At 43.3% G+C, this 20,583-nt stretch overlaps 1 long non-coding RNA gene across 1 annotated transcript; it reads right to left on the bottom strand.

The window, feature by feature from the left end:
- Positions 1-825: 825 nt before the first annotated feature.
- LOC140387281 (uncharacterized) lies at positions 826-19,428 on the bottom strand. Its single transcript, XR_011933830.1, has 3 exons — positions 19,317-19,428; positions 12,194-12,262; positions 826-1,742 (listed from the first exon to the last, which is right to left on the bottom strand). It is a non-coding gene; the product is annotated as an uncharacterized lncRNA (long non-coding RNA).
- Positions 19,429-20,583: the final 1,155 nt, after the last annotated feature.

Genomic DNA, 20,583 nt, shown 5'->3' with positions numbered 1-20,583 from the left:
CTTTTGACTTAGAGGCAAGATCAGTGCTATTGACTCAGCCATTGCTGACACCGAAGGCCAGTCAGAATGAGTTATTGACTGTTGTGCTGTGGAATTCTACCCGACCTGAATTAATGATTTGAGGTGAAAAGGAAAGAGATTTGGTAGAAAAGAGGAAAGAAAATTCTATGGCTACTGCAACTTTTGATTTTGTTGTTGTTGGAAACATATTCAACATAACAATATACAAATGAGCATAAACATACATGTGTTTAATTATTCTGAGAGCTAACAGTGTCTCCATATGAAAACAAAATTGAAGATTCTCACATTTCTGACAGCTGCAGCTGAGCCAGTGGGGAAAAATGGCAACACCCAGGAGAAGTAGCCTTTTTAAACAGACATACAAGAACATGAGTATGGCATTTATGGGATGTGGGCATCACAGGCTGTGCCACTGGAGTCCAGATGGCAGATTTCCTTCCCTAAAGGACATTAGTGAAAAGTCCATCATGGACTTTTAATTTCAGGTGAGTTTAAATTCCATCACCTGACATGGTGGGATTCAAACCGGGGTCCTCAAACGATTACGAGTCTCTGGATTACTAGTCCATCGACAATACCACTATGCCACTGCCTTCCCTTGGTGAGCTGTGCCTATTCTTAGTGATATATGAACGATATGGAAATAAGTGTTATTTGGCCTATGAAGCTCCCAGGATAGAAAAGTAGAATTTGAAATGAGACTGAACTATTTACAGCTCTTGTATGATAGAAGTCAGATGCACTGAATTCAGATATCAAACATTTTAAGTACCATACTACAAATTTTAATATGAAGACATACATGCCCAACTTCCTTCAAACTTTTATGACACTTAACACATATATGCAACCTTAAACGATGTACAGAAATAGAAAATACGTGAGTTTTACAACAATCAAAATTCAAACTCTGTTCCACAGGACCAAATTTTATTATGTTAATAGATGAAAAAGTTTAGCATGACCGCAATCTATGCATCACGCAACTTCCATTCACCAACCCAACAACAAATCCAAAAAAGCGAACAAAGCTAAAATAATTGATTGCCAAAATGTATATTCTCAAATTACAAAATGCAACAATGAGCCACAATATGCAGTATGTGGATATTATTTTGATTCTTTACAGGGTACGGTGATTGTTCATTAGCCACTCATGTAGTGTGACCACCTAAAAGTTTGATTAAAAAGAAAATGGCCAGTGCTGTGTAATTTGTGTATGTAAATTACATTCTCCACAGCATACACCAATTATTATTGGCTTGAAATCCACAGGAATCATGCTAATTTATGCCACAAAATTTTGCCGAAGTACATTTTACTTCACAAAGCAGATTATAATTCAAGTTTTAACTGGTGATGAAGACCATATTTCTAGGATAATTCCCATGGGTTACAAGAAACACTGATGGTGTGTTTCATCATACCCTGAAGTTAAAATATTTAACATAACTGTCTTAAATGCAGTCAAGTGTCATAATTCAAATGTCTGCTATTAAAAAAAGAACTATGTAATGAGGACAAGATTGAATTTGTTGCTCCATTTTGCCAAATCTTAAACACAACTGACAAAAATGAAGCCACATATGCACAAGCAATTCTAACTGCTAAATACTGACTGCACTGGCGTCCCATGAATGTTTGTTAGCGCACGCTCCACAGCCAGGACTGTAGATATCGCCTTCGGGGATTACTACATGGAGGTGTTGAACTGTAACCTATAAAACAAAGAAAAAGACTAATTAAGAATCATATTCCTGCTTTAGTGTATCTATAATACAACCGCATCATATTTTCATTTGACAGAATAGGTTTAAACTTGTAACTGATTTACGAAGATATACTACTTGAATTTCTTTTTCACCAGCTCATTCATGTTTTGCATTTATCTTTATATTCTTCCTGTCTACTGAACATCCCCCTTTACCCAATCTATTTCTAAATCAGTTTTAAAATATTAAGAAACGCACATCTACTTCCACTCCTGTTAACTTTTCTACCATAAACTTTTGTGCCAATTTCTGTAATACAAACTGTCTTGCATGAACACACGATGCTGTACTTGCACTGAGGAAGAAATTGGTTCCCTGAACACAGTGGCAGTAAAAGCTACCACACCAAAACTGATATGCACGAGGACCACGCTAAAGTGTTCCTCTCAGGTCTTCATGAAGCCAGTCACGCCTCAGGAGGCAATGCACCAGTTCTCAAAGAGGATAAAAATTGACTGGCGAGGATGCTGTTCATACCATGATGAATCAAAGGGAGGGGCAGTGAAAGGGATAGGGCGAAAGGCAAGCAATGGTCCATAGTTTCAATGTGCTCCTCCAAGCTCCACATTCAGCATTCAGTACTGTTTCTGGTCAGAAATCTGAATGCAGCAAGCACTAAACCCACTTAATCTGAAGACTACTTTTGGTTTTGGCTTTCTGTATGTAATTCTATGGAATCAACTAGTTATGTATCTACTTTTTATATTAAGTGTCAGTTAAGTGGAGTAGAAGCAGTCTCTCTTCTGTTTCAGGTTCAAGTTCATTAAGTTGTTTTTCAATGCATCACTGAGGGATGTGTTGCATTCTCAAAGTACTTTCTTTTCCAACAAATCACATTAAACCAAGGTCTGTTCCACCTGATTAGATCCCTTGAATAGCAGAGTTCTCCTAGTAATCTCACCAACATTTCTCCCTCAACCAATACCACTACAGAAACCGGCCATACATATATTTCTTGTTGATCTTGTCATAGAGAGCCATACAGTACAGAAGAGGCCCTTCAGGCCATCGAGTCTGCAGCAACAAAACAAAACTATATCTACACTAATCCCACTTTGCAGCACTTGGCTCATGAATGTTATGACATTTCAAGAGCTTGTCTACGTGCTTTTTAAAGGTTGCGAGGTTTCCCGCCTCTACCACCCTCCCAGGCAGTATATTCCAGACTCCCACCATCCTCTCGGAGAAAATTATTTTCCTCAAATGCCATGGGCAGCATGGTAGCACAGTTGCTTCACAGCTCCAGGGTCCCAGGTTCGATTCCCGACTTGGGTTACTGTCTGTGCGGAGTCTGCATGTTCTCCCCGTGTCTGCGTGGGTTTCATCCGGGTGCTCCTGTTTTCTCCCACAGTCCAAGGATGTGCAGGTGAGGTGGATTGGCCATGATAAATTGCCCTTAATGTCCAAAAAGCTGGGATAGGGTGGAGGCGTGGGCTTAAGTCGGGTGTTCTTTCCAAGAGCCAGTGCAGACTCAACAGGCCAAATGGTCTCCTTCTGCACTGTAAATTCTATGATTCCTGTTGCTCACCTTAAAATGATGTCCCCCTCATTATTGACCCTTCAACTAAGGGGAACAACTGCTTCCTATCCACCCTGTCCATACCTCTTATAATCTTATACACCTCAATCAGGTCCCCGCTCAGCCTTCTCTGTTCGAAAGAAAACAGCTCAAGATTATCCAGCCTCTCTTCATAACATCTCAAATGCTCCATTCCAGGCAAACATCCTGGTGAAGCCCCTCCAATGCTTTTTCATGCCCCCTCTTTGCTCTTGTAATTGCATTCTTAAGTTCCCCCCAGCACTTTTTTTATTCTACTAAGGCCTCTGCTGACTTTCTCCCTTTGCACCTGCTAAAAGCATCTCTTTTCTTTCTTATCCAGTCCTGAATATTCCTAGACACCCAGAGTTCTCTCGGCTTGGTGCTCCTACATTTCACCCTAAAGGGAACATATTGGTTCTATACTCCTTTCCTTTTGTATTGCCGTGCAATCACTAAAATGCTCCCCCACTGCCACCATGAACACCTGCCCGGTCTTGTGGCCAGAAATAGATCCAGCACTGCGCAGTCCCTTGTTAGACCATCCACAAATTGACATAAAAATTTCTTGAATATATTTCAAGAAATCTGCCCCTTTTAACCCAATACACTATGACTATTCCAATTAATGTTCGGAAGTTGAAATCCCCAAATATTATACCCTGTCATTATTATTTTTACATAACTCAGTGAATTGTCTACATATCTGTTCCTCTATTGCCCTCTAACTGTTTGGGGGCCTATAGCAATGTGACTGCCCCCTTGTTGCTCCTAAGCTCAACCCACAAAGCTCCATTTGAAGACCCTTCCAAGATACCGTCCATCCTTACTGCCATAACTGACTCCTTAATTAATAATGCGCCACCACCTCCTCTTTTACACCCTTTCCTATCTCACCAGAAGAAAGTTGAGTTGCCAGTTCTGCCCCTCCCTCAACTACGTCTCTGTGATGGCAACAATATCACAGATCCACATGTCGATCTACACCCGTAACTCATCAGCCTTACCGTTTGTTTTAATTAAGGGGCAATTTAGCGTGGCCAATCCACCTACCCTGCACATCTTTGGGTTGTGGGGGCGAAACCCACCCAAACACGGGGAGAATGTGCAAACTTCACACGGACAGTGACCCAGAGCCAGGATCAAACCTGGGACTTTGGCAGCTGTGCTAACCACCGCACCACCGTGCTGCCCTTACTCATCGGTCTTACCTATAATACTCTTAGCATTAAAGTAGAGACCATCCAGCCTTGCCTTACTCCCTAGGAACTCAACATGGCTGAACTCCCTCTGTCTTGGTTCCTTTAATGTGTATTGTACTAATGCTCTGTGCCCCCCCCCCCCTGTTGAACAATTTAAACTCCTCCCAAAAGAACTAGCAAACCCACCCGCAAGGACGGTGGTCCCATTCTTGTTTAGGTGCAGACCGTCCTACTTGTACAAGTCCCACCTTCCCCCAAAACAGTCCCAGTGATACAGGAATCTAAAACCCTCCCCCCTGCACCAACTTATGAGTTACATATTCATCTGCCCTATTCTATTTCTGTACTCACCAGCACGTTGCACCGGGAGAAACCCAGTGATTACAACCTTTAAGGTCCTGCTTTTTAGCCTGCTGCCTAGCTCCCTGAATTCTTGATGCAATATCTCATCCTTCATTCTACCTATAATTGTTGGTATAAACATGTACCACGACCCGACTGTTCATCTTCCCCCCTTAGGATGCCCTGCTGCCATTCAGCGACATCCCTGACCGTGGCCCCAGGAGGGTAACACACCATCCGGGAGTCATGTCTGCGGCTGCAGAAATGCCTGTCCGTTCCCCTAACTAATGAATCCCCTATCACTATTGCTCTTCCTTATTCCTCCCCTCCTATACAGTCAGGCCACTTGTGGAGCCATAAGCTTGGCTCTGATTGCACTCCCTTGAGGAACTAGTACCCTTCTAAATTGGAAAACCGATTTGTGAGTGGAACCCTGGGGGATTCCTGCACTACCTGCCTGCTTATCTTCGACTGCCTGGTGGTCACCCTTCTTTCCTCCAGTCCCTTGAGCTGTGGTGTGGCCACCTCTCTAAATGTGCTATCCCCGTAACTCTCAGCCTCACAGATGTGCCACAGTATCTTCAGCTGCTGCTTGAGTGCAAAAGCGTGGAGATCAAGTTTCTGCAGTTGGGAACACTTTCAGCATCTAGGGTGCCAGATTTCCCATATATGACAGGTCACACATTCCACTCACCTGACCTGACCTGCCGTGTCTTAAAACTTAAAAACACTTCATCCTATTTGCAAACTTTTCAAATTACTTAATCTTAAAAGGTACTCCTCTTACCTTAACTTAGTGTCCCTGTCTAATTGTTCTTGGGTCTACTTATCTTTCTATTACTTATTATAATTACTTATCACTTTACTTTATTATGCTGGCTCTGACTTTCAGTTCTGTTAAAAATTGTCTGTTGCATTTGTTATACAATAAGAGGATACACTTCAAAGTGAATTACTGGCAGAGAAACATTGGGATATCCCAACAATGTGATAAGATGCTATCAAAATGTAAGTTTGATTTATATACATGATATAGAATACTTCTCAATAAATCTGATGTAAGGATATCCCAAGCTGTTAATCACCTTGTGAAGATGATGTATAAAGAACATAGGAGTGCCTTGTTTGATTGAATTCTCATTTGATCCCACTTCTGACAGAAAATAAATCTGTCCAAAACTAAATGTAACCCCTACATAAAAATGAAATGGTACATGTTTATTGTCGGTCACATTATCTGATCCCTTTGATTGTCACATTGAAATCATTCAGCTAGCAATTGATCTCTCTAAAATATTTGAACAAAACCATCACTTTTTTCAGCTGTTTATTACTGGACTTATTCACGGTCATTTATCCGAATATATCAATGTTACATTGTTAAACTAATTTTGTTCCTATTTCTACTTAGCCATTTTTCATTTCAACACCTTGTTCATCTACGTGTATTTTAAAAAAGATCACTGCTGATATTTTTTCGTCATTTGTTAATTTTAGGAATAACACAAAATTGGCAACATAACCAGCGGAGTGATAGAAAGCACTGACTCCTCATCTGTGTTTAGTTCAGATTGAAGGATTATTCCAACTCAAAAAGATGTTTATGAAAGATAGTTGTTAAATTGCCCCTTAATGTCCAAAGATGCGCAGGTTAGGTCGGGTTAAGTTGCGGGCCTAGGAGGTGCTCGTTCAGAGGGTTGGTGCAGATTTGATGGGCTGAATGGCCTCCTTCTGCACTGTAGCAATTCTATGGTTCTATGGCGAAAAGCAGAGAAAGAATATTAATTTTGTTTAAAGCACAGCAGACATTCTGGTGTCCTCTCTGACTCGGCACTTGGATGTCTAGAGTAAGGAGATGGAGTCCTTGAGAAGTGTGCAGCAATTTGCACCCGCAGATCAAAATTGCCTTGATCCACTACAGTTCGCCTACCACTATAACAGGTCCACAGCAGACGCCATCTCCTTGGCCCAGCACTCAACCTGAAACACCTAGATAACAAAGACACCTATATCAGACTCCTATTTATTGATTTTAATTGAGCCTTCAACACCATTATTCCTACGAAACTCATCTCCAAACTCCGGGGGCTTTGGCTCCTCCCTCTGCGACTGGATCCTGAACTTCCTAACCCACAGGCACAGTCAGTAAGGATAGGCAATAACACCTCCTGCACGATCATCCTCAACACCGGTGCCCCACAAGGTTGTGTCCTCAGCCCCATACTATACTCCTTATACACTCACGACTGTGTGACCAAATTTCCCCACCAACTCAATTTTAAAATTTGCTGATGATACTACAGTAGTGGGTCGGATTGCAAACAATGACGAGACAGAGCACAGGAATGAGATGGAGAATCTGGTGAACTGGTGCAATGACAATAATCTCTCCCTCTATGTCAACAAAACGAAGGAGATTGTCATCGACTTCAGGAAGCATAGTGGAGAACATGCCCCTGTCTACATCAATGGGAACAAAGTAGAAAGGGTCGAGAGCTTCAGGTTTTTAGGTGTCCAGATCACCAACAACCTGGCCTGGTCCTCCCATGCCGACACTATAGTTAAGAAAGCTCACCAACAACTCTACTTTCTCAGAAGACTAAGGAAATTTGGCATATCAGCTACGACTCTCACCAACTTTTACAGATGCACCATCGGAAACATTCTTTCTGGTTGTATCACAGCTTGGTATGGATCCTGCTCTGTTCAAGACCGCAGGAAACTACAAAGGTCGTGAATGTAGCCCAGTCCATCACGCAAACCAGCCTCCCATCCATTGACTGTCTACAATTCCCGCTGCCTCGGAAAGGCAGCCAGTATATTAAGGACCCCAGGCACCCCGGACATACTCTCTTCCACCTTCTTCCATCAGGAAAAACATATAAAAATTTGAGGTCAGGCACCAACCTACTCAAGAACAGCTTCTTCCCTGCTGCCATCAGACTTTTGAATGAACCTATGTCATATTAAGTTGAGCTTTTTTCTAAACCCTAGCTATGACTGTAACATTACATTCTGCCGTCTCTCCTTCCTTCCCTATGTACGGTATGCGTTGTCTGTCTAGCATGCAAGAAACAATACTTTTCGCTGTATACTAATACATGTGACAATAATAAATCAAATCAAATCAAACTGTTGTAGCTTATTGCCTCATCCTCAACACATGCCAAATCTCTTCACAACCAATGAAAATTGAAGTTCAGCCATTATAACCAAATAACAATTAATTTGCGCAAACAGAAAATGAGATGAATGATCACTTCATTTGTTTTTGATTATACTGGCTGGCAGGAAATGAAAATGAAATGAAAATCGCTTATTATCACAAGTAGGCTTCAAATGAAGTTACTGTGAAAAGCCCCTAGTCGCCACATTCCAGCACCTGTTCGGGGAGGGTGGTACGGGAATTGAACCGTGCTGCTGGCCTGCCTTGGTCTGCTTTAAAAGCCAGCGATTTAGCCCCGTGCCAAACCAGCCCCAAGGATTCATCCTTGAAAGTGCGACAGAGGCCCGTATAGGTCTAGTTTGAGGGACTGCCTTAGAGTGCAAGTCGTGATAACCTCTTGGGCACAGGTCCATCTTCTGTGGTTGTAAACCAGTTGTACACTGAGCGAGTGGAAACCCTTCCCGTTGATTAAAGTTGCTACCTGGTCTGTGGCAGCTTTGATGGCCAACATGCATTCATTCAGTCAATGATATCCTGCACCCGAGGGAATTCACTGATGGCCCCAAGTTCTATAGACCTCAGTCTGAATTTGATATGTTATGAGCCTTCGGGTGGAATTCCCACAGTTATCTCCAGGAAATCGGTGGAGTGATCCTGAGACATAAGAATTCAGGGCCATGATTAACTTCAATGTCACCCAGGAAATGTGTTACCATTATTTTCCATTAGGCTCAGAGGCTCCATCGTAGCTCAGTGAGCTCCTCCTTGGAAACGCGACACTGCTACTCCAAAGTTTGCAGGAAGATCCACTCTAGTGGATAGCACCTTCTGAGTATGAGAGGCTGGCTGCCTGTCCTTCTGTGCCCTCCTTGTCCGTGACCATATCCGCTATGGCGTGAATGGGCTTCCCTCTCATTCGGCACCATTTTTCTGCCCCTCCTGCCTCCCAGCCTGTCTCCACTGCATTGACAAAATACCAGCCAACATTTCAGGCCAGTAACCTTTGATCAGAACTGGGAAAAGTTAAAAATGTTTAAGCAAATGAAAAAGGGGGTAAAAAAAAAATCTGTGATGGGATGGAAGAAAGAAGAAATTAAGGGCTGAATGATTAGGCCCCGATGAGTGGAGGCATGTAAGTGGGCTGGTGCAGCATTTTGCACCATCTGTGTCCTGGTTCCTTGGTTCCATCCTGGCCCGGGCCACTTTCTGGAGGTGGAATGGAAGGGTGAGGGATGGGCAAGTGGGATGTAGTCAATTGAGACATTTATCCATTAGGTACCATTGCCAGAGGTTGAGTGGAATTTTCAAATCAGTCTCCAGGGCCCGGGTGGTTTCTGGAAACAGCCCAACTGCCTGGAGTTGGCAGAGGCAGTATGGAGGTTAGGCTCCAAGAAAGCTTAGAGGCCCTCCTTGTCTACCTGGCTTCAGAAACACTGTGGAGGGAGTTCCCATCCTGAATGGTTGCCTGGCTGCTAAGGGATTTTAAAAAAATAGTTGGAGAAAAGGGTGCTTAGGGCAACCTCTCCCTCTCTCTTACCTTTAAAAAACAGCTTTTCTGGATGGCTTCCTCTGGCTTCAAGAGCCCAACCATCATCCTTAATTTTAAAAAATTTATTTAGATTACCCAATTATTTTTTCCAATTAAGGGGTAATTTAGTGTGGCCAATCCACCTACTCTGCACATTTTTGGGTTGTGGGGGCGAAACCCACGCAGACACGGGGAGAATGTGCAAACTCCACACAGGCAGTGACCCAGAGCCGGGATCGAACCTGGGACCTCAGCGCCATGAGGCAGCTGTGCTAACCACTAGGCCACCATGCTGCCCCCGTCATCCTTAATTTGACAATTATCCTACCCTCTGACCAAAATTGGTCAATTCAAGGAAAATCACTGATCTGATAAGTGACTGTTATACTGTAAACTCTGATCCCTGTTTGAGACTGACAGTGTCCTGAAGCCTGTGGGGAAATCCTGCTCTAAGTGACCAAAGAGTTGGTGATGATGGGCTAAAGGGAATATTAATGGAACAAGAAACAAAAGATATGTCTAGAGGTGGAAAAATAATCAAAGACTGAGGACAAAGTTTTATGTCTAATGTCCGGAAGCGCACCAATCGCACGAAAAGGCACTGGGACACGTGCTTTCATCATTATGCCCCAGCGCAATATTTCAGCTGGTGTGCATGCTTACGAGTCGGATGCGTATCTGCCGACAATCAAAACTCAATTTAAATTAATTAAACGGCAATTGTCTGGGATTTTACGTTGTGTTATGGGCCAGGGTTTAGAAAACACCAAAGTATATTATGGAGTTCACCTGACCTGTAACTGCCTTTCAGGTGTTATTCAACAGAGTTCTTAGGTGCTTTTAATAAAAAAACAAGCTTTATTCTATGAATTTAGTTAACATTTTATAAACACACACAGTAAGAATGATCAATTACAAACATAAAGACCCCACACAGCTACAGTAATCTATGTATAACCCTTAATGAATTCCCCCTTTAACTACTCCAATTCAGTAACAAAATCCAAGTAAAACCAGAAACCCCTTTTCAAAGGTATAGCCCAGCACATGGCACTCTTACTGGTATAAGACTTGTTATTGATACTCCTGTTCCCCTTTCCACATAGCAGGTTTGAATTCCTTCCAGAAAGCAATTAACTCTTTTAAGTTGTCAAGTAGTCTGGAAACAGCTTTTAAAATGAAGATTGAGAGTCACTTCTTTAAACTTGTGCAGTTCAAAACCAGTCCAGAACTCAAAGCAAACATAAACCCACAGAACCACAAACCAGCTCCAAACAAAAGTAAAAACTCACAGAGCCACAGCACAGTCCACCCACGCAATGAAATCTTTGAAGCCATGTGATAAGACAAAAACATTTCTTAAAGGGACACTCCCATTACAATTGCCCGTCAGTTTTTACGGTTGGTGGGTGGGCCAACTGGCCAGGTTGGCTTTATGTTTGAACTGCAACCTTGATCCAGGGTGGGATGTAATTCAGGGCTCAAATAAAATTAACAAATGCATTAGGGGACTTAAGTCTGTGTAAGATTGTGCTGCCTGGACACTCGTGGCAGAGTTTCCGCTGATATTTATTTTGAACAGGTCTGTAGCTCCTTCAGACAGCTCCGCAGCAGCTGTCCCCATGAGGGAACACATTGAAACTGCCAGCCTGCACATTCCCTTTTATCGGCATCAACCCTCTTCCCTCCTGTCTTCCCCGGCAGTGCTCAGCCTTTCACAGAGTGTGTTTCACACTGGATGGCCGTTAATTGACCGGCCAGTATAATATCACGTTAACGACGCAATCCTGGGCGGGAGCAGGCTTTACATCCGCTCTCGCCTGCGCTGGCTTGGAGCACACCCCAAATGTAAAATTCAGGCCAGAGTATTGAATTCTAGGTCAGACCTGCTGTTAGTGAGCTCAGTGAACAATATGATTCTAAAGTATCAACAAAGCAAGACAGAAATGAATACTCAAAGTGGAGCAAATCCATTTTTCCTGTCCTATCCATTTCATGTAGGCATATGCTCAGTCTATAAATTTCAGCTATTGATGATGCTTCAGCAATACACCTGAATCAAACCAATGCTATGGTAAATGTGCCAAAACAGTCTGGTTTTATGAATTGTATTGTGCGATAAAATATTGACTCCTCTTTAAAACACAGTTGTTTTCAATGCTTCAACCTATTTTTTTTAAACAAGTACGACATACAAAGTGTCTGCATAGACAACATCCATACAGTGAAATCACTTGGTGCAAAATTGTGTTAGGGACTTTCTCCGATGTCAGAGCAAGTTCTGCACAAACAGTAACGGGAAATCTGCATTTCTGGTCAGTACAAGTGGGCTATCGCTGGATGCAGTCGTGTAAAATAAGGTGGGTATTACACAGTGGCAGTTGAGGAGTAGGTGAATGCTAATTGCACCTGCATACTATTTACAGATAGTCTTTGTACTGCTCTACAGTGCATCAAAAGTAAAACTACAGTTGTATACTACACATGGCACAAGCACAAGTTAAAATCTAATCTCTTGTTTGACAAACTCCAGAGCGAGAATAACTACATTTGATTAATGTGACCAAAGCCTCAGCAATGAACAGAATCACTGTAGCCATTGCTGAAACTTTCTACACTTACCTGTCTGCGATGATGTAGAAACATAAATTACAGGGATAGTCTGTATCCTTGTCAAGAAGGCATTATAAGCTACAAGACAAAAGTAAGTTGTAGCCATGACTTATTTTTCACTACTACAGTTTGTACATATTATTATTCATGAAGATGTTCACAAAGGCCCCACCTTCTCAACCGAGGCCCTCTCTCTTTTTTTGAAAATCTTTTTATTGGCTTTTCTCATATTTATAAACAGTTGTTACTTATATACATTACATTTTTCTTGCCCGCGCTAATTTGCTTTATTTTACAGAGGTTTGTTTTGTCCTTCATTTGACTAACTGTACGTACATTTTGCTGCCCTCTGGATCGGTCTATAAAATCCCCCCATCTCCCCATCATTGGTTTCAGTACCCTTCCTCTTCTCTTGTGGATTCCCCACTTTTCTCCCCCTACCCCGCAGTCCTTTGGTTCTTCATCTTTTTATTTTTTCCCCTGGCTTACTCCTCGAACAGGTTTTGGAACAGGCCGACGAAGTATCCAGGAAGCTGTCCTCTGACTCTCGGATGGCGTATTTAATCTTCTCCAGGTGGAGAAATTCCGAGAGGTCAGCGAGCCAGTCTGCAGCTTTGGGTGGTGCTGCCGATCGCCAGCCGAGCAGGATTCTCTGGCGTGCGATTGGGGAAGTGAAAGCAAGAGCATTGGCCCCCTTCCCCATATTCTGGCTGCTCCGATACCCCGAAGATTGCCACTATTGGGCATGGCTTCATCCTCACCCCCACAACCGTGGACATTGCCTCGGAGAAGGCTGTCCAGAACCCAGCAAGCTTGAGGCAAGCCCAAAACAAGTGGGTGTGGTTGGCCGGACCCCTGTGGCACCGTTCACATTTATCCTCCACCTCCCGGAAGAACCTGTTCATTCGGGTTCTGGTCAGGTGCGCTCTGTGCACCACTTTGAGCTGCATTAGGCTTAGCCTTGCGCAGGAGGAAGTGGAGCTCACCCTGCTCAGTGTCTCGCTCCAGAGTCCCCATCCTTCCTCTGTCCCCAGTTTGTCCTCCCATTTTTGTCTGGTCCCCTCCAGTGGTGTTCGGGCTCTGTCCAGTAGCTGTCCGTATATTTTCCCACATAGCCCCCTCTTCTCTCTGCTTGTGCCTATCAGATCCTCTAGTAGTGTGCTTTCTGGGGCCCCGGGGTACCCTACTGTCTCTTTGCAGAGGAAGTGCTTTATTTGGAGGTGTCTCAATTCCTGTCCTCTTGCTAGTTTCCACTTCCTCGTCAGTTCGTCCAGTGTCGCCAGTCTGCACCCTACGTAGAAGACCCTGACCGTCAGTGTGCCCCCGACCCGCCATCATCTTTTGAAGGTGGTATCTAGCATGGCTGAGGGAATCCCGAAGTGCTGGCTCAACTGGGTTCACGTTCTCAGCGTGGCCGCTACCTCTTGGGTTTGTTGTGTACCGTGGCCCTCTCTTGAGGTGTGGTGACTGAGTGCTGAATTTGGTGCATTTGAGTGCTATAGTGAGAGTTTGGTGACTGAGGGAGTATTAGGGTTCATTTTTATCTAAAGTCTAGTCTTTCTTTTATTTAGTTAATTAACTTAAAAGTTGCAGTTTGGTTTAGAAGAAGGTGCATTTTCAATCAGCTTTAAACAAAGGTTCTACTTGTAGGTACTTGCAGCTGGAGCTTGTTAATTAGTTAGGCCAGTTTTCAGAGGCTAGATTCACAGTATAAAAGTGATCCACCTACAGTGCAGACTTTGTTTGCACTGAATGCTGAATTTGGTGCATTTGAGTGCTTTAGTGAGAGTTTGGTGACTGAGGGAGTTAGATGAGGAGGGAGTAAGGTGCTCCTTTCATTTCGTTTACTATATTTCTGCAAAGAGCGAGAAGGGAGCCAGGAGTTTACAGAGAGTGCAGCTGACTGGGAGCAGAGTCGGAGGGCGGAGGTCCAGTTGGTCCACAGGGCAGCTATATTCTGTAAGGTAAGAGGGGATGGAGGCTAGGCCAGTTGCATGCTCCTCCTGCAGGATCCTCCTGTAGCTGCAGAAAGCCTACTGAGGTAGTATGGGTTGAAATCAGAAATAGGAAAGGAGCAGTCACCTTGTTGGGAGTTTTCTATAGGCCCCCCAATAGTAGCAGATATGTGGAGGAACAGATTGGGAAACAGATTTTGGAAAGGTGCAGAAGTCACAGGGTAGTAGTCATGGGTGACTTCAACTTCCCAAACATTGAGTGGAAACTCTTTAGATCAAATAGTTTGGTTGGGGTGGTGTTTGTGCAGTGTGTCCAGGAAGCTTTTCTAACACAGTATGTAGATTGTCCGACCAGAGGGGAGACCATATTGGATTTGATACTTGGTAATGAACCAGGGCAAGTGATAGATTTGTTAGTGGGGGAGCATTTTGGAGATAGTGACCACAATTCTGTGACTTACACTTTAGTAATGGAGAGGGATAGGTGCGTGCAACAGGGCAAGGTTTACAATTGGGGGAAGGGTAAATACGATGTTGTCAGACAATAATTGAAGTGCATAAGTTGGGAACATGGGCTGTCAGGGAAGAACACAAGTGAAATGTGGAACTTGTTCAAGGAACAGGTACTACGTGTCCTTGATATGTATGTCCCTGTCAGGCAGGGAAGAGATGGTCGAGTGAGGGAACCATGGCTGACAAGAGAGGTTGAATGTCTTGTTAAGAGGAAGAAAGAGACTTATGTAAGGCTAAGGAAACAAGGTTCCGACAGGGCGCTGGAGGGATACAAGATAGCCAGGAGGGAACTGAAGAAAGGGATTAAGAGAGCTAAGAGAGGGCATGAACAATCTTTGGCGGGTAGGATCAAGGAAAACCCCAAGGCCTTTTACACATATGTGAGAAATATGAGAATGACTAGAGCGAGGGTAGGTCCGATCAAGGACAGTAGTGGGAGATTGTGTATTGAGTCTGAAGAGATAGGAGAGGTCTTGAACGAGTACTTTTCTTCAGTATTTACAAATGAGAGGGGCCATATTGTTGGAGAGGACACTGTGAAACAGACTGGTAAGCTCGAGGAAATACTTGTTAGGAAGGAAGATGTGTTGGGCATTTTGAAAAACTTGAGGATAGACTAGACAAGTCTCCCGGGCCTGACGGGATATATCCAAGGATTCTATGGGAAGCAAGAGATTAAACTGCAGAGCCGTTGGCAATGATCTTTTCGTCCTCACTGTCAACAGGGGTGGTACCAGGGGATTGGAGAGTGGCGAATGTCGTGCCCCTGTTCAAAAAAGGGAATAGGGATAACCCTGGGAATTACAGGCCAGTTAGTCTTACTTCGGTGGTAGGCAAAGTAATGGAAAGGGTGCTGAGGGGGATAGGATTTCTGAGCATCTGGAAAGACACTGCTTGATTAGGGATAGTCAGCACGGATTTGTGAGGGGTAGGTCTTGCCTTACAAGTCTTATTGAATTCTTTGAGGAGGTGACCAAGCATGTGGATGAAGGTAAAGCAGTGGATGTAGTGTACATGGAATTTAGTAAGGCACTTGATAAGGTTCCCCATGGTAGGCTTATGCAGAAAGTAAGGAGGCACGGGATAGTGGGAAATTTGGCCAGTTGGATAATGAACTGGCTAACCGATAGAAGTCAGAGTGGTGGTGGATGGCAAATATTCAGCCTGGATCCCAGTTACCAGTGGCGTACCGCAGGGATCAGTTCTGGGTCCTCTACTGTTTGTGATTTTCATTAATGACTTGGATGAGGGAGTTGAAGGGTGGGTCAGTAAATTTGCAGACGATACGAAGATTGGTGGAGTTATGGATAGTGAGGAGGGCTGTTGTCGGCTGCAAAGAGACATAGATAGGATGCAGAGCTGGGCTGAGAAGTGGCAGATGGAGTTTAACCCTGAAAAGTGTGAGGTTGTCCATTTTGGGAGGACAAATATGAATGCGGAATACAGGGTTAACGGTAGGGTTCTTGGAAATGTGGAGGAGCAGAGATATCTTGGGGTCTATGTTCATACATCTTTGAAAGTTGCCACTCAAGTGGATAGAGCTGTGAAGAAGGCCTATGGTGTGCTAGCGTTCATTAACAGAGGGATTGAATTTAAGAGCCGTGAGGTGATGATGCAGCTGTACAAAACCTTGGTAAGGCCACATTTGGAGTACTGTGTAGAGTTCTGGTCGCCTCATTTTAGGAAGGATGTGGAAGCTTTGGAAAAGGTGCAAAGGAGATTTACCAGGATGTTGCCTGGAATGGAGAGTAGGTCTTACGAGGAAAGGTTGATGGGGGCTAGGCCTTTTCTCATTAGAACGGAGAAGGATGAGGGGCGACTTGGTAGAGGTTTATAACATGATCATGGGAATAGATAGAGTAGACAGTCAAAGACTTTTTCCCCGGGTGGAACAAACCATTACAAGGGGACATAAATTTAAGGAGAATGGTGGAAGATATAGGGGGGATGTCAGAGGTAGGTTCTTTACCCAGAGAGTAGTGGGCGCATAGAATGCACTGCCTGTGAAAGTAGTTGAGTCGGAAACATTAGGGACCTTCAAGCAGCTATTGGATAGGTACATTACATTACGGTAGAATGATATAGTGTAGATTAATTTGTTTTTAAGGGCAGCACGGTAGCATTGTGGATAGCACAATTGCTTCACAGCTCCAGCGTCCCAGGTTCGATTCCGGCTTGGGTCACTGTCTGTGCGGAGTCTGCACATCCTCCCCGTGTGTGCGTGGCTTCCTCCGGGTGCTCCGGTTTCCTCCCACAGTCCAAAGATGTGCAGGTTAGGTGGATTGGCCATGATAAATTGCCCTTAGTGTCCAAAATTGCCCTTAGTGTTGGGTGGGGTTACTGGGTTATGGGGATAGGGTGGAGGTGTTGACCTTGGGTAGGGTGCTCTTTCTAAGAGACGGTGCAGACTCGATGGACCGAATGGCCTCCTTCTGCACTGTAAATTCTATGATAATCTATGATTAATCTAGGACAAAGGTTCGGCACATCGTGGGCCGAAGGGCCTGTTCTGTGCTGTATTTTTCTATGTTCTATGACTCTCAGGTTAAATCACTACCAGTCAGCTCACTCTCAAAAGGGAGAGCAGCCTGTGATCCTCTGGTGACATTTCCTTATTATGCCCATGTTAATGCTTTGATTTCTAGCATTGAAAACCTTTATTTTAAATTCTGTATTTTCGCAACAAAGAACATTGAAATACATCATTATAGTTTATAACTTATTTATTGCAGTTCCCAATATCGACTCATAGAATTTAAGAGGTTCTAAAAGAATTATATAATCCCGCATAGGTGTGGATTTTGGATGGAAAAGGCATCTGTAGAAGCTTACTATTTGGCGGCTCAGACAATCTAGTATTTACAGCATTGAAGTATTGCTTCCTTTTTCATGTTAAGCCTTCCCATTTTTTCATTGTCATCCAATGACAGGATTTTGTGTCTGAGTCTACCTCCAAATTAGAGGGGCTAGCCTCCCTAATCTTGTCCCAAATTCAATTTGGTACTCTCCTTGTTCAGTTTGGACCATGATTCTCTTCCACTGTCATCTCATTTTAACAAGTTTCCCCTTCAGTTTGTGACAACATGTTTCACTTTTCTTCAGTTCATGGTCACACCTTTCAATGGCCCTCTCAGCTTGAATGGTGGATTTTCACTCCTCTTCCTCAGTTTATGTTGGGACCATTCATCCCTCAGCATACCGTAGTTCACACTGGCAGGTTTTATCCCTCTCCACTACTGCTACAGTACTCCTTCGTTTTTACTCGCAGTGCCACTCCAGGAATGAAAGATTACTGTCTGGGTCACTGTTCATGTGGAGTTTGGACATTCTCCCCATGTCTGCATGGGTTTCACCCCCACAACCCAAATATGTGCAAGTTAGGTGGATTCACCATGCTAAATTGCACCTTAATTGGGAAAAACAAATGATTGGGTACTCTAAATTTTTTTTAAAATACATACATTGTTTATGCTAGGTTATACTCATGTCCTTCCCTAAATAGAGGATCAGAAAACTATAGTATGAGTCTATCCAAACCACTCTTGGCTATATCTTACCTTTCAGCACAAAAGTCACAGTAATTGGATTTGGTGGTCTACTGACTTTTTATTCCTGACACCTGGGTGTAAATTAGGTCAGATGATAGAATGAACATTTTTGCCAGCAAGAAAGATCCAATACGATGTGATTTTGGTCAAGGTCAATCCCGTTCTCAGTACAGAGGACCACAACATAATACCAACCTCACATCAGTAATCTCAATCAAAGAGATCATAAGGATGAGTGATATGGGAAGTGAAAACAAATCACACTGGCATCTTAGGGGAAGCCTTTCTGTGAGTAAAATAGAGAAATCTTTGCTATCCATCTACCGGACACCGCATTTGATAGTTGCAGCCAGAATTTGGAATCGTTCAAATGAAGCAACTTCTTTGGAAAATCAATGAACAAAATATGATAAAGAAAATGTTGTAATTTTATAATGTAGCAGTGTATATAATAATAATAATCTTTATTATTGTCACAAGTAGGCTTACATTAACACTGCAATGACGTTACTGTGAAAATCCCCTAGTTGCCACACTCCGGCGCCTGTTCGGGTACACTGGGAGAGAATTCAGGATCTCCAATTCACCTAACAGGCACGTCTTTCGGAGGAAACCCACACAGACATGGGGAGAATGTGCAAACTCCGCACAGACAGCGACCTAAGCCAGGAATCAAACCAGGGTTCCTGGCGCTGTGAAGCAAACAGTGCTAACCACTGTGCTACCATGTCACCACCTGGGGATGTTTATCAATTGAAAGTATTTTTGCAAACATTGGAAGAATTTTGTGAGGGGCATCGATATGAATGTCAAGAGTGATCACAATATAGCTGTGATCAGTAAACCTGCAATTCGTTAAGGTTAAAGAGTACTACACTACATTACGTTGTTCACAATAATTGAAAGTGGCACTTTTTCACTTTGTTAAAACAAGGTACAAAGACCAAATGCAGGAAAACGTTGCAATGTCCCAGATCAGTGTGGGAGCCTGTAATTCCAATATTCTAATGTTCAGTTACACAGCCCCACTGTTGGAGGGCTTCGAAGAAATGTCTAATCTTCGTGTGTGACACAGTGAGAGAAAGTAACAAAAGTTACTACATATTAGATATTTACCAATAAATATGATAGCAGTTGTAGCCAGGACTGCAAACAAGGTGAACATCAGCACCTGGTAGGATTCCACTAGCTGGTCAAAGAAAGTTGATTCCTCAAAAGGTAACTCTCCTGTAATTAAAAAAAAGGTTTTCCATTGCAATTAGGCGGCGATTGTTAAATTGATCTAGATGGGATTGTAAATTACAACCTATATTTGGTTAAATCACGTTTGGGTGATAGAAATTGGATACATTTGAAACATATATTTCAAGTGAGTTTTTAAACCACATAAAAATTAAGTTGGGAGGAATGCATCTTATACCCAGGTTGTTTGACTGCATTCAATAAATCCAAAATTGCATACACATTAAATAACATTCAAAACTATACTCATTTTAAACCTGGGGATCTAGAAAAATACTTTACCCTACTCTATAGCAAAATGTTTTCAGTTTTGTTAGGACCACTCATCAAATTCAACCTGTTAAGAAGAATGTTGATCAGTGCCAAGCTTTAATTAAAATAAATACTTATTTAAACTATAAATGCTGCTGAAAACCTGGAAACATTGCTTTAGAGGATTTCCTGTACTTCAACATAGAATGCTTGAATTAATTGACTAAGGATAATATTGAAACAGTTAACATCGGTATCTTCCACTCCCATTCGCGGCAACGGAAAGTATTACAAGACCAAAAATCGGTTTTACACCGTCTCAAAACAAGGTTGAGATTGTGCGCTCCAGCTGTCAACGGTGGGTCTCATTTCTCACCATGGCATGTTGGGAATGTCATTTCAGTATTTTTACACCTCACTCACAACAGTCCACGACACAAGATCATCTGGGCATGGCAATGTGCAACTGGAATGACGTGTTTCACAATGTTATATAACTGACACGCACCTGGTGACCTATACTTTGCTCATGACTTTGAAGTTAGTTTGCCTACCTTGCATCGCATAGCGCTCACATGAATCAGCAAAAGGCAGCACCACTTCACTTTCAGGGGGTTGTCACAAGCAAGTCTCTACCCATCAGACCAGTGGAAAGGTGGGGGTGTCTTTTCTTGATTGCAGGTTTATATCTGTAAAGGGGAAGGGGGCAAGTGGCCTCAGACTGGAGAAGGGGCTTCAGGGCTAGGCGTGTACTAGGGTGGCGGGGGAGGGGATGGGGCCTCAGGCGGGAGAAGGAACTGCAGGGAAAAGGCTTATAATGTGGAAGGAGGACAAGTGGCCTCAGACAGTCAAAGGGGCTGCAGGGATAGGCCTGTCCTGTGGATACAAG

The sequence above is a fragment of the Scyliorhinus torazame genome, chromosome 12 (assembly GCF_047496885.1).
Source record: "Scyliorhinus torazame isolate Kashiwa2021f chromosome 12, sScyTor2.1, whole genome shotgun sequence".
NCBI lineage: Eukaryota > Metazoa > Chordata > Chondrichthyes > Carcharhiniformes > Scyliorhinidae > Scyliorhinus > Scyliorhinus torazame.
This window is presented reverse-complemented; position numbering and strand designations above follow the sequence as displayed.